We start from the raw sequence: 15,520 nt of genomic DNA on the forward strand, positions 1-15,520 counted from the left end.
ATTAAGGTATGGAGTAATTGTTTGTAACTTTCAGTGTTGTCTATTTAATTTCTTTACATAATAAACTAGATGTAATCAAGGCAATCCTTGATTTTATTTTTACAATGGTTTGGTGTATATTTTATTACTATAATTATTTTATTATATTCAAAACATATAACTACTTATAAGCAGATGCAGTGAATGGTCAGTCACTCTTGGAGTGTAATGCTATTTGTAAAGCCTGTAGTAGTATATATGTAAAATAAAAGATGCATTATTATTCATGTACCATGTTGAAAATCATGACAGTTAAGTTTTGGAATGTATCAGTGATAAATTAATTGGGGAAAAAATCTGATGTTGTAGAAACAAACATATCTTGTGTGCAAGGTCTTAAATGGGAGTTGTTTAGATCTACTGTAGTGTCTTCTCTCTTGAAGTCAGCACTAAAGGAATGGGTGGTAGAGGCTGGCTACTGATGACTGAGGAATTATTAGAGTATACTGTAACTTTTGCTACTTGTGCTAAAAGAATAACCAATATGATTAAGCTTAGGGAATCTCTATGAAACTCTGGTTCCTCTCCACATTTCAAAAAGTCCAAGCTTAAAAGCAGCATGGAAGTATGCCATTAGAATCTGCTGGATCCCATCCAAATAGTTTACTTGGATCACATTCAATTACAGCAAAGCCCAAATGAGCCAGACAAAATCTGTTCACATATTTTTGAACAGCATCACTATTTCAGTGTTCAGTCAGAAATTAATTACTGACAGATATACCCATAAGTATAACACATGGGCATATCTGTGAAATAGACCATGAAACAGAAAAAAAACAAATGTACTTTCTTAGGGGACTAGATGATAAATACTGAATTTCTGGGATATTTAAAGTACTGTCTACAATTAAGTTATATGAATGTACACTCATAACTCTGACATGAATATTTCTGAAATTAGAAGGTGGGTAGCCCTAAGAGTACAACAGACTGGCTAAACATGTCACAAGATAGGGAAAATTCATGCAATATGATAATTAGTCAAAATAATGTGGGATGGGTTTTATGTAGCTGGAAAGACAAAGCAGAGACAAAAATCAACCTGAAGCAGAAGGCAAGGAAGGGGAAAGGAAAAAAAAAAAAAAAAAAAGATCTTGGAAGGCAAGTGTAAGGTATATACTTTCTTAATCTTGGTACTTGCTAAACAGTGAAATTAAGAATGGTGAATTTTTCCACAGTCATTCTATATAAGGGCCATAAATTCATACTTTGATACCATTCTATTCATGGTCTATTCCTCCGCTGTATCTGATGTAGCAGAAAATTTGCTTTAGCACCTTTTCAGCATCTCCAAAGGCATCTTGTTTGCAATGATTGCTCAGTAATACTTCTTCGAAAAGTGTGCTTAGCTAGAGCAAATAGTATTTGAGTCTGGTTAGAATCTGTGAATGAATTTTCACACAGTGTAACTGCTAGGTAGCTGCTTGTGAAAAAAACATGACACAGTCTCATTCCCAGTCTACTGCCTCATGTTTTTTATTCTTTTCTTAATCTTTAAATAGGCACTTGGTTTTATATTATCTGATGTCATACATTGCTCCCAGTTACAGACTTTTAAATGAACCTTAGCATCAGATTAATCCTTTATTGAGGAGGGAAAGGAATTCCTTTTTGACACTCAAATCTCCATTCTCCTATCTTCAGTGCAGACTTTACTGGAAGCACAGAAGGGTCATCCTTATACATTATCTTTTTTGTGTAATATATATATATATACAGGTTATGTTTTTTAGTTTTGATTACATATCTCAGGATATTTTTTATGGTAAAATTAAGCAAAATTAACAAGATAAGAATTTATCTGCAAAGATGCAAATTGTACGTACACATACATTATTGCTCCCTTTGCAAATCCATAGCATCGAATTAACATCTAAATTTTCCATCTAGCCACAGAATCATTGCACTTTATTATTAAATTGCTGATTTTGGTATCTATTGTCAATGGTGTCTCTAAAGCAATCTCCTCTTCTCACAGTGACAAGAGCTGTTTTGTTGTTATTTTGAAGCAGAGGAAATTAAATCTACCAGTGGAACTACTGACACCCACATATTTAAAATACAAGTGGTCTCACTTTGTTGTACCAGTACCAATGACAGCTTTTTTTTCTACTCTTACACTTTTCAATCAATCCAATTCCTATGAAATGCCTGCATTGTTTGGGACTGCTAAACACAAATTATTAGAAAGGCTATATTAAAATAATACTTCGTATTTCTATTTCTTATTTTCATGGTTAATTAAATCCTTCATTGTTGAAATTGAACAGTTGCCTATAATACATTGTGTTTCTTCAAATACTTTGGGATTTCTTACGTTGTCCACTGTTTGCCTCCTAACAGGCAGCAGTCTTTCCCAGGAAACAGATCAAAAGGGAAGTATTTTCGCTGAGGATCTAAAACACTTGCCATTAGTAGTTGGTCAGTGTCTTCAGGGTTGCGTCTTATGGAAGGGCCACAGGTTAATGGTGGCACTTTCTAAAATGCCTCACCAAGAGGGCCTTTTCCACAGTTTTTCATTACTATATTTAATATCTGCCATGCTACCTGCATTTATACATGAATGTGCTAGGCACCACTTTTCAAGGCTCTCTCCAATCTGGAAAGAAACTCAGTCCTTGTGGGAAAGACTCCTTGTATTAGGGAAGGGAATCTCTTGAGCAATTAGATTATCTTTCCTCTTTTCTGACAATTTACTTCTTGGTGTTGTGAATATTCTCACTTTGGGATTTTTGTCCCACATATTGCAGTTTTATTTAAGAAAGTCTAAGAATCTGAATATGTTAAGAAATGTATTTTTATAGCATTTTCATGTGATACATTACTAGGATAGGGAGCAGGTGTTTTCTGTGTCTCTCTCCACTGCCTCTCTGAAGCTTTCATATCACAGATAGATCTTTACTGAAACAGCTATTGAAATATTTTGAGTTGAAAGTTACATAAAGATTCTTTCCATGATTTTAAACCAAACCAAAGCAAACCACAAAAACATTTCCTCTCCTAATAAAAATGTAGCTGTTCCAATGTATTGGTTTGGAATGGGTGGAGTTAATTTTCTTCATTGTAACTGGTCTGGTTCTATATTTTGGATTTGTAACCAAAAGAGTGATGATAACACACCAATGTTTTAGCTGTTGCCAAGCAGTGCTTACAGAGTGAGCAGTCTGGGGGTGCAGGAGAAGTTAGGAGGGGACACAGTTGGAACAGCTGACCTTGACTGACCAAAGAGATGTGCCACACCATATGACACTGTGCTCAGCAATAAAATCTGTGGGGAAGAATGAGGGGCATTTGGGGTTATGGCATCTGTTTTCCCAAGCAACCATTGTGTGTGATGGAGCCCTGCTTTTCTGTGGATGACTAAACACCTGCCTGCTGATGGAAAGTGGTGAATGAGTTCCTCATTTTGCTTTGTTTGAGCACAGCTTTTGCTTTACCTATTAAACTGTCTTTATTCACCTTATGATTTTTCACACTTTTGTTCTTCCAATTCTCTCCCTATCCCATAGATGAGAGTGAGAAAGCATGTTTGTGGATCTTGACTGCCTGCTGGGGCATCCTCATCAGGTGACAATGAGTTGCTGGATTTAGCGCTTGCTTGCTTTAGAAAAGAGACAAGTAATCAGCAAAAGAAGTAGCAGCTCATAATTTCATATATTCTTCATGTCCTAAATTTTCTCAGTTTCAGTGTCCCTCCTTCAGTCTCAGAAAGGGGAACAATGCCACAATATATGAAGTTACCAGGACTGTACCCCAAATCTTTTAACCTGTCTGATTGCAGAGGTGTCTGTAACACATATTCATATTTCAGAAATGATGGTTGAAATAAAATCATACCGCTAGCTTTACCTGTAAGAGAAATGATAGCCTAACTGTGCATTTATTTCAAAAGTACTGTGAAAAAGTCCTCTATTTTGCTATGAATCTTCAATTATGTTCAATATTATTTTTAATACAAATAAGTATTTATTACCTTAGGTAGTTTGTATTTCTTGGTTGATCTCAGTGAAACCCACCTTTGGAAAACTCTAAACTTGTAGTGACTGAGTATAGTTTTGATGTCTACTTTTATGTTAAATTCTATTTTTTTCAGGGTTTGCCTTGCCATTAGTGTGATGGTTAGGGTTAGGCCACTTGGGTGAGGGTTAGTTTTAGACTGTTAGGGGTAGGGTTACACCATTAAGTTTAGGGTTATTGTTAGAGTTAGGCCATTAGTTTTAGGGTCAGGACACTGGGTTAGCATTACACCATCAGGTTTAGGACTAGATTCAGGCCTGTAAGATTAGGTTTAGGCCATTGGGGTTGGTGTTAGAGTAAGGGTGAAACCTTTTGGTTTTGTGTTACAGTTTGAGTTAGGATTATTGTTAGTGTTAGGATTAGGTTTAGAGGTTCATTTCAGTACTTGGTGCAGAAAAATTTGCATTGTTTGGAAGCCTGACTGTTCTCAGTCTCCTTGATGATCTTTGAGGTCTCTTCCGACCTTGGTGATTCTGTGATAGATCAAGGTGAAGTTACTGCAGCCTTACAGCTGGTAACCAAGACACTGTCAAGAAGTTTAGTCAGTTTGCCCTTCATCTTGGATTATTTTATTCCATTAAAGTCACTCCAGTGGTGTCCTTTGGTTTCAAAGTCTGTCTTAAAGATCTATCCTAGCTTTCAGTGATAACATGAGGAAAAAATGCCTGGTCTATAAATATGTTTTATACAGGATGTCAACTAAATCTTAGCTGACACAGGCATATGTCTCCTGCTTTTACTCTGGTGTCCACAAGTTAGTTGTTAAAGTTTCATAAGCACATTCATTTACTTATACAGTGGTACATCTTGTTGTTGTGTTTGTCAGGAAACAAAGAAAAATTTACTGTACATCTCATAGCCTGACAGCATTTCTTCTCACTAAACTTACTGAAATATGCACAGGCCTGATGTCCTAGTGAAGAAACTAGAACGTCTTGTTTGCCCTAATCCCTCAGTTTAAAACCAAAGCAAAAAAAAAGCAATGTGTTCTGGGTCTTCTGTTAAAAAATTTGGATGAAGTCATCTGTGAAGGAGCTATCATATCTCTAACTGCTGCCACAGCTTACATCCAGAGGAGGAGAGTCTTTACACTGTGTTCAGACATGAGTTGGCAAAACTCCCAGCAACTCCTCTTTATGTTGGAACAGGAATGTTTACACAGCATAATAAATGAAAAATTTACTGAAAAAAATCATTCTGCAATATAGTGATACTATCAGGAAACAGCATGTTTTATGGACAAAATTCCTTCATTGGTTGAGCTCTCACTGTTTCTAGTTTAAACACTTTGTTTCTTAAATTTTTTTTTTCAGGTTACCTTGAAATTTGCTCCTTCTTAATACAGGATTTGTGGCTGAATATTGTTATTAATGGACTGAGAAGTTATTAAGGTACGTAATGATTGGCTTTTCTGTCTTCTCAGGAACAAAGTACAAGCATACATTTCTTTATTTAAGATTTCCATACAGTATTTAAATTCTAACACCTGTGGCTGGAATTCTAACACTATTCTGCTGAGCCAGTGCTGCTGGCTAGAGAATGGAATTACACAGATACAGACATACATACCCCAGCCTGTATAACTAGAAGTCATGAAAAGAGATTTCTGCGAAGTAATGCTAGTGTAATCTAAATTAATCAAAGTAATATGTTTTTAATCTCATCTGTAGGATGGCTTCTGTGGCCTTTTGATTACTGTCTTGGCTAGGTTTAATTAAAAAAAAAAATAAATCATCAGTTTCACAGGGTAGTTAACTGTTTTCCAAAAGAGACTTTATGAACAAAGTAATATAGGTATAGAAAGATGTATTGAGGAGAGAAAGATGGTGGAGAGAGAAGGTCTTTAGGAGAGAAGTCAATGATGATGAACAGTTTTGAATGGGAGAGCTACCTCAGGTCAGGAAAACCAGAATGGTCTCTGGAGAGTGAGGGGGAGGATAGTTAGAGAGGTATGTGAAACTAGGTCTGAGAAAGAATATCCTGAGCATCAACAAAAAAATTAAACACTGATCATCAAGTTGAATTGCCTTTATTTAACAATATATAGTGAAAGATGGCTGTGGCTTTATAAAGCACATGCTGTGCACTCTGAATTTTCACACAGCGTTACACTGACCGTGGAATCACTGAGACAGACAGTGAATATGTAGCATGAAACATCAGTAAGTCAAAATGTAGTCAAGACTGAGCCATTCATGATCCAAGCGGAAATTCAGAAGTCACCTCGCTAAATATTAGCAGTCTAAAGAAAGCCTGTATCCAATCCAGAACAGGATGCCTCTGGGTTTCTCTAGTCATAACAACAGACTTTTTGCTTTCCTTATAAACTCTGCCATACCAATGCCTTTGCTGATCTTCATTTGAGGTGACAAGCATCAGTGTTACTTCAGGTCACTGTAGTTTAGATTTTTTGGATCTTTGAAAATCTGAGTCTCAACTCAGGCAACAATGTTTGACGTATGTTCATCCCTAATGAAATCAAAACTGAATTGAACTGATATAGACTGACTCTAAATGAATCAGAAGCATAAATGTATGGAGCAAGACATAATTATTATCAAAAAGTGGATAGGAAATCCCACTTGTAGTCCTTTTTTGTATGCATTTTTGTACAGCTGAAACTTAACAAAACAGCAAATATATTGATGTGGACTTTTGAGCTAATTAATGTGTCAGTGGTTGTTCTGTTATATAGATAGTTCATCAAATAACTAAGAGCAGCATTTTACAGCAACTGTAAATTGTTTCAATTGCTACTTGGTTTTCAAAGACATGGGATGTATGTTGGCATCCACTCCAAAGAGTCTGTTTATGAAAATTAACAATACTACTTCTATTTTAAAAGTGAGATTTGTAATTGGTAAAATAATTATGTGATTAGGTGAATAGAATAGGTAAAATAATGATGTGTTTTCATTCCCCAATGACCAAATATCCCTAAACAGAGATAGCAAAAGAAGGGAAGTCTTATTTGTAACATGGGAGATGAAAGAATGTAAAGCTATGCTTTTTGAGAGAAAAACCACATTGTATTCTTGTACTTTTGCACTTGGCTTTTACTTGATACTTCATTTAGTCTCTTTTTATATTGATGGGAAATTGGTAAAATTGATGCATGCAAAAAACCATATAGAAAATTAAATTACAATAAACTATTTCTTAAAGACACAGTCAAGCCATGCCAGATGTCATATTTTATTTATCTTTTAATAACAAGGAAAACTTCAGTGTCCAACTCTTAAAAGATGTATTTCATTATTCATATTGTGCAAATAAAAAACATTGCTTATTTTATTTCTTACAAGATAGTACCCCTGAAAATTCAGAATATTTTTCTCAAGTACAGAATCTAAACAAGGATAAGTGGAAAATTTTAGACAACCAGTTACAAAGGAACTGACTTTTCTGTTTTGAATATTTTGACAGATAGAAACCTTGTTGTTTAGAGTGGGTTCACTCTAAAGTTCTGCCTTTTAACTCCTTCAAATTCCAGATTAATTCATAATGTTAGTAGTAACTGTACACTGAATAGAACTGTACAGTGGGTTTCTCATGAACAGTAATAGGAAGATTATCTTCTTGGCTTTCAATTTCTTAAAACTTCTAAGTGCCTATGGTTTTGAATTTTTTTATGACATTTACTTGGAAAGTTTCCTTCTCACCCTTTCCTTGTTCTGTATACTAAGTTATATTTTAACATTACATCCTTGGAGACTATTGATTACTTGAGACCTGGTGATTCCATTTAGTTTCTAGTGACCTGTATACATGAGTACTTCAAAAGTAGCCTGAATCCTTGCATGGTTAAGCTGAAGTATGCCTTCATTACATGGCTCTCTGTAATCTTCCTAACAGCAAGTAAAAGAAGTATGTGCATTTCTTTACCACATGAATAGCTTTGTTACAGAGGATAGAAGTATTACAGTGGGAAATATCATATCCAGATCTCAGCCACGCAGTACAGAGACAGGTGCACAACAGAAAGTTTGAACAGGAAAGATGACTCACAGGAGAAACTTTCAGGAATATCTTAGACATGAGAGGCCCCAGTTAGCCTGGAGGAAGGAGCAGAAATGTTTTCCAAAGACATGTGCTGTGGAGAAATAGCCAGTGGTTCAATTGTCAGCTTGATTGAATAGCAGATGTGACTGCATGGCCTTTTAAATTCTGGTTTTGCTTTGTTGGTTGTGTTTTGTTTGGTTTGTTGGTTTTCTTTTAATTTGTTTAGTGGTGTTGGTGTTGTGTTGGCTGGTTTTTTTTTTCCCCCCACCAACCTACTTAATGCTTATGTAAGCAGAGCTTATTTGAAATTTGCATCATTGTCTATGTAGAGCTGAGGTATTTCCAGTAATTAATAAAGTCTGATGCCTTGGTGGGAAAAGGTAGACAAGATTGTGTCCAGATGTTTCTTCCAGACTCAACTGTACTGTGATAGAAAAATATCTATATTTGCCCTAAGGAATCAGATAATTTCAGGTTTTCAGATTTTTGACTTGGAGTATTGCCTCTGAATAGTTCAATTTATTTACTTTGACCATCATGTTAATTAAAAAATTGTTCAGAAAAATAGCAAAGTGTTACGATTGTGTTCTTGGTGCTCTTTAAGGGTTCTAATAACTAGAACAAACTGGATTCAAAGTTTCACTTTTCAAAACTGAACATTACAAAAGAATATATGCTATAAAAATGCTTATAAAATGATGAATTTGTTTATATTGTTCTTTCTAGGTACAATTTCAAAGTATTCCATAGTGATAAATTTAAACAATCTGTATTTTAAAAGCTGTTAGTCACATGAGTAAAGAGGTAGATTTGTTATTTTCCTTACAAATTTGAAAGTTTCATAAATGCTTCCCTGAAGCCAAAACAGTACGGAGGATTGCCATTTACCTCAACATCTTACTTTGAAAAAGGAAATGTCTAATAGCAGCAAATATGTTTCAAGTTCTACAAGACAGTAGGCATTACTAATGACTTGTATGTAGCTGGACAATTTAACCTATGTGGTGTATCAGACCATTTAAATTATTTTAATTGAAAATGGAGGTAAAGATGTATCTTTGGAATCAAAAGAAAGCAAAGGTAGAGGAATGTGTAAGTGTATATATTCTGGTTAAACAAACAAACAAACAAAACACCAAAAAACAAAACCCAAACCAAAAAATGGAATGACAACAAAAATGTCTGCAAAGATAACAGCTTTTTGTCTATGTACTGAAAACATTTGTTGATGAATTTTGATGTGAAAAAGTTGTGACTGAGGGAGGGGAGAAGGGGAGGGGGGAAGGAGGAAGGGAAAGGAAGCACTATTAAAAGCAAATTCAGACCTTACATATTTTTTCTTGTTGTTTCTCCTGCCCACCCCTGCTGCTGTTTCTACTTGTAATTTGGAGAAAGGGAGGCTGAAAGGTGATATCATTGCTCTCTACATCTTTCTGAGGAGGTGAAGTGGAGAAGGAGATACTGATCTCTACTCTTTGGGATCTGGTGATAGGACAAGTGGGAATGGTTCAAAGCTATATCAGGAGAGATGGAGGCTGCATATTGGGAAGCATTTCTTTACCGAGAAGGTGATCAAACACCAAAATAGACTTCCTAGAGAGGTGGTAGATGCCCTAAGTCTGTCAGTATTTAAGAGACGTTTGGACAATGCCCATAATAGCATGCTTTAACTTATGGTCAATCTTGAAGTGGTCAGCCAGCTGGACTACATGATTGTTATAGGTCCCTTCCAAATGAAATAGTCTCATCCTTTCCCTTTCCTTCCCTTATTGCACATTTTTAAAGTTCCAGCCTAACTGATGTCAATAGCAAAGGAATTGATACATTGTAGGCTCACAAATGTCTCTCACAAAACTCACAAAAACTTTGGAGAGATGACAGATAAAATGATCATAAAGGATGCAACGTGTATGAAATCAAACATGCCCACATGAAAAGTTGAAGAGAAATAATTCCACTGCAAAAAATAAATAAAGCTTGTTTAGAACTGGGGAAAAAAAATACAAACATTTTATCTTTGTAATATATTGAGATATTGATGTATTATGTGGCATTAACTGTGTTCTGAATTTAATTTCATGTGATCTTCTGAGATCCCTTTGTAGTCCTTTTGACATCAGTGTCTTATGTCTGTCAGATAGTATGTAGTAGGTAACATAACAGAAACTCATTTGTTCGTGTGTCATATTGGTAGCCTTTCTTCTACAACAGTTACAGATGGCATGGTGAGTAAAGAAAAGCTTGATATTTGTCTGTATTTGGTCTTTAGGACACAGGTGTTATGGTTTTCTGACTTTAATGCTGGCTACATAAAAGCTGATTTTTCATTCACTGCCTTCCTAGTTTCCTCCCAGCTCATGTTCGAAGCCTTTATATAAGTATTTTAAAAGTGTTCAACTCCTGTGGGTCTGTCTCATGGACTAGCACTCAACAGGATAAGAAGTTATAAGGCTGGATAGATTGCAAGTATTCCTTTTGACATCCCACGACCCATCTATTTTATGAGCAGCTTTCATCATTCAAAGGCACTTTCTTCTGGAACAAAGTACATATTCATCCCTATTAAGCCATTTCAGCTGTGTTAAGCCATTCTAAATTTGTCTGGAAAGGAGTTTGTGAATTTGATGTTGCCCATAGGTTCAAAAGCTACTGACCTTCAAAAAAAACCCAAAATCAGATCCAATTTATCCCAAGCAGTAGATTTACTTATTTCATATGTATTCCTCCAGTGTCTAGAATTCTGAACATGACTGTATCTTGCAGTATCAAGAAAATTTTGACCTCCAGAAAACAGTTTTTCACCTTTTGTAAAGCTTAGATTTAAAATAAACCCAAAACCCTTGTTATTGTTTACTTAGCAGATGGATGAGGTTTTATTCTATCAGATGTCAAATAGCTTTATTTGTTAATTTCCATTTAAATAAATGCAAATTGTTGTGAAACTTATTGCATATGCTGATGTTGAAACTTTGAGAAATATATGCATGGTTGTGAAAAGACTAGAAATGCAATTTCCCAGAACAGTTGCTTTGACTTTCTAAGCTTTATTGGTACATGATGCTACACATTTCCTTTTAGGTTCTTGCATAATTATTATCTCTTATGCTCTCACTTTTTTTGTTCCAGCAGCACAGGATGTTAAATTAATTTATCATACATTGTACTGAATTAAGAAAAAGAGTTTTATGTTAAATTACATGGGAATAGAATCCAGAGATCCCAGCTGGGATGTACACATAGTTTCATAAGAGAAGAATAGTACAAAACAGAACTAGAAGGGAGAATAAAGTCTTCCCTAGTTGTGAAGTTGAATGATGTCACCACAGACAATTGGTGCAGGAACAGAAGTTTACCTTTCTTTAGCACTTACAATGAAAGTGTGTCTACCACCTCTTTCCATTTTCCCCAATAGGGATTATCCAAATTTGTGAATATGCCATATTTTCTGTCATTTATCTCATCTAGCTCTTTTTTGGACTCTTCCCATCTCTTCCATTTTTTTTTTTCTTTTTAAAGGAACATGATTCTAGACCAGTTGCCACTTGACTAATGCCATGCAGGCTGGTAGTTCTGCAGACATTCATATTAACCAATCGTTTCTCTGTTTGTGCAGCTTTTGAGAAACAATCTTGGTGGGATATGGTAATAGTGTTAATCCTAAATTTGTTTCCCCATCCAATATACTCATTTTTAAAACCAGACTCCTTTTTATCAGAAAATTTATTTTTTCCTTTCTGCACTTAGGGGATCCTTTCCTTTTCCTTGATTGTCAGTTTTAGGTTGGCAAAGGCCAACCTAAAAAATTCAGAGGTACAGAGCAAGCAATAACAGTTTATGAAAAACATCTGAGTGACCTTGGTAGCAAATGCATACTTTGAAAGACCTAATTCCTGTGATTTGTGAACTGAATAGGTTGTTGAATTTCTGAATTTTTGGGGTATAAAATATACACCAAATATGCTGATTTGAAACTCAGTACCCTACAAACCACAAGGAGCATAGAACATAACTATTCAAAGGAATAATTTCTCTTATACTGTGTGACTGTTTGAGGCTGTCCCTCTAAGAAAGGGGACATTGTGGCTGAATGTTTATAAACGAAAGACAGATCTAAACTAATTTCATTGGTAGATTGGTAGAAAGCACCTTTGAACTTGGAGTTCAGCAGAGACTTGTGGGCAGTCTTGCATTTTCTCCCCTTCCTTGCGCAGCTCACAGCTTTCTGGGCTTTCAGCCAGACTGACCTTGGAAAAAGATAAGGCCTCTGCTAACACACTTGCTCTAACCATATAGCTGCTTTTAATTAACAGTTGCTCCTTTTTCTCTCTTTCTAACCCTCTTTGGGGAAAAAGGGGAGAGAAGGGGGTACGGGGGGAAACCCTTCCTCCAGACGGGGGGAAGGGAATCTCATTTCTGTGTCCATTTGTTGTATATGTCTGTATATATTGTAAATATTGTAAATTCTGTATATAAACCTGCATTCCCTAAACTGCTTTGTAAATATACCACATTCCTTTGCTAATCTGGCTGTGGTTGGGTTTTGTTTTGGTTTTTTTTTTTTTTTTTTTTTTGTTTTTTTTCCCTTTCAATTTTCTTCCCTTTACTTACGGGGGGGGGGGGGGGGGGGGGGGGAGACTTTGTGGCCTTCCCCTTCAACCCTTGACATTTTTTTTTTCTTGGTGCCCAATGTGGGGTGGGACATTGCTGATTGCATCGAGAGAATTCCAGTGAAAGTGAGGTACATTGATGCTCACATTCCTAAGAGCAAAGCTACTGAGCAACAGCAACACAACCATCAGGCAGATCTAGCTGCAAGAGTTTCTCAAGTAGACATGGACTCTAATTTTGATCTCGACTGGAAACATAGAGGTGAGATATTCTTAGCTCAGTGGGCTCATGATTCGTCAGGACATCAATGAAGAGATGCAACATACCAATGGGCTCGGGAATCTTTCAGATCCTTCATGCAACTCTCAATTTTTCCAGACAGATTTTCACCATTCTCTTGCATTACCCAATAAGTGTGACCCGGACCTTCAGCTGAAACCACCCCTCAGACAGGTTTAGCCTCTCCTGAGGGAGAAAATACCCAAACAGTTTTACCTAACAGATTTTTTCCTCTAACAGGAACTCTATCACCTTCTACTTTCTGTAGCAGGTCTGAATGTGCAGGTCCAGCTCAGTTCACTGAACCTCTACTATTTACCAGCCAGGTTGCTTGTGCTAAATGTTTTTCCCAGTTTTTCAAAGATCCACCTCCCATGGTCTTTAACAAACCATTGTAGCATTCAATCTTCCCTGAAGCTGGTGCATAGTAGGGAATATGGAATATCCACTTGATACCGTGCTCTTTTGCCCAGTTCTTTACAAGGGTGTTCTTGAAATGAGTTCTGTTGTCTGACTCAATCCTCTCTGGAGTTCTGTGTCTCCACAGGATCTGTCTCTCCAGACTGAGAATGGTGTTGCGTGCAGTTGCATGTGGAACTGGATAAGTTTCCAACCACCCAGTGTTTGCCTCTACCATAGAAAGCACGTATTGCTTACCAGAACGAGAACGTGGTAGAGTGATGTAGTCAATCTGCCAAGCTTCACCATACTTGTACTTGGACCATCTGTCACCATACCACAAGGGCTTAAGTCATTTTGCCTGCTTAATAGCAGCACAAATGTCACAGTCACGGATGACTTGTGTGATAGATCCATAGACATTTTCATGGATGCTGCCTCCCGCCAGGGGGAGGAGAGGGATAACATATTGTTAATTGTAGCAAGAATTAAATTAGTCTTCTAAATGTTACTTCAAGAGCAACATTGTTGCATTGTGTAATATATTTTGGATCCCCATCAGTAACCACTCTCCCACAGCAGCCTGCCAATTTGTAGTAATACCACCTGACGTTGACGAAACTCAAACACAAAAATGTACCCTGTGTGTCAAAAGCAAAATAATCTGCAGAATGAGAGCCACACTGGGCTCTCTCAGATCTTAATGAGATAAGCAGCACTTCTCTGTGCTGGACTATAGAGAATTTGGAAATTGTAGGCGAATACATTTTTTCAATTTGGTGTAAAATGTGAAGGAAACTGCTAGTAAACTGAGAATGAGTTTGAGGTCCAGGATATAAGTACTCCATATAACTATACAGTAGCTTCAAAATTCCCAACAATTCTTGCTATAGTTTTATCTAATCAGGTTGGTCTCATCATTTGGACAGTGCCATAACAAATATGTGAACTGCATTTAAAATTAACAATAGCATAAAACATCTTCACTTTTAGGATTGAGACATAATGAAGCTATTACTAGAAAACTTGTTTGTTTTAAGGCCTTGTAGAAGTATCCATTCCTAAGCTCAATTAGTCAACTTATATTGTTCCAGTAATACCACAATTTTTTCTCCCTTCCCTATATAGAAACCCTTCAGAGACAGTGACCTCATTTACATTCTCTAATTGAATTATTCTGAAAGTGCCCATGGGACTGGATAAAATAAATTTCATCAGTGTACAAGGCAGCTTGTATAGAAGAGAATACATTTGAGCAAATCAAGTATTTTAATACATAACTAAATAAAGGAAAACTACTTCTAAAGTGTTCTCAAGGATAGGAGAAGTGAAACAAATGCACTTGTGTTTTATGCAGCATCAGTATCAAATTTATAACTGGAAAAGCTTTGTAGAATCAACATCAAAAAGCTGGGAGGTCAGAAGAGATAGTCACTGGCATCTTCTGAAATTAAAATCAAGTAACATTCACAACTTGGATAATAATGAGTCATTTTTACTGGGAGAAAGTGCACCTTTATATTGTGTATTTTGAAAAGCACTCTAATTGTAGCTCCATGAATTCACCAGCCTCTGTTGGTTACTGTTATTTAATACGATGCTGTTATTCACAATTTTAATTCTATGTTGCAATAGTACCTATGGTATTAAAAAATCTATCTAAATGCCCCTCTTTTCTTTCCACAACTTAGCTAGGGTCACTGCCATTGAAGCATAGTAAAGAATCATTTATGACAAGTATTGCATTGTTGTGGGTGATGTTTATTTTCAAGATTATCCTTTCAATAAAAATGGGAGTACTTGCAGCCCGCAAAGCCAATCAGATCCTGGGCTGCATCAGGAGAAGTGTGGCTAGCAGGTCGAGGGAGGTGATCCTCCCCCTCTACTCAGCCCTGGTGAGACCCCACCTGGAGTACTGTGTCCAGTTCTGGAGCCCCTATTACAAGAGGGATGTGGAGGTGCTGGAACGTGTCCAGAGAAGGGCCACGAGGATGATCAGAGGGCTGGAGCACCTCTCCTATGAGGACAGACTGAAGGAGTTGGGACTGTTCAGTCGGCAGAAGAGAAGGCTCCGAGGTGACCTAATTGTGGCCTTCCAGTATCTGAAGGGGGCCTACAGGAAGGCTGGGGAAGGACTTCTCAAGACCTCAGGTAGTGATAGGACTAGGGGGAA

At 36.6% G+C, this 15,520-nt stretch overlaps 1 long non-coding RNA gene across 1 annotated transcript in view; it reads left to right on the forward strand.

The window, feature by feature from the left end:
• Positions 1-15,520, forward strand: part of LOC137461317 (uncharacterized) — an 85,598-nt gene that overhangs the window by 47,579 nt on the left and 22,499 nt on the right. Inside the window, exon 2 of the long non-coding RNA XR_010993326.1 lies at positions 5,373-5,450. This is a non-coding gene — a long non-coding RNA (uncharacterized lncRNA). The remainder of the gene's footprint in view (positions 1-5,372; positions 5,451-15,520) is intronic.

This window comes from Melanerpes formicivorus, unplaced genomic scaffold (assembly GCF_026170545.1).
Source record: "Melanerpes formicivorus ecotype bairdi unplaced genomic scaffold, bMelFor1.0.p_v2 SCAF_4, whole genome shotgun sequence".
NCBI lineage: Eukaryota > Metazoa > Chordata > Aves > Piciformes > Picidae > Melanerpes > Melanerpes formicivorus.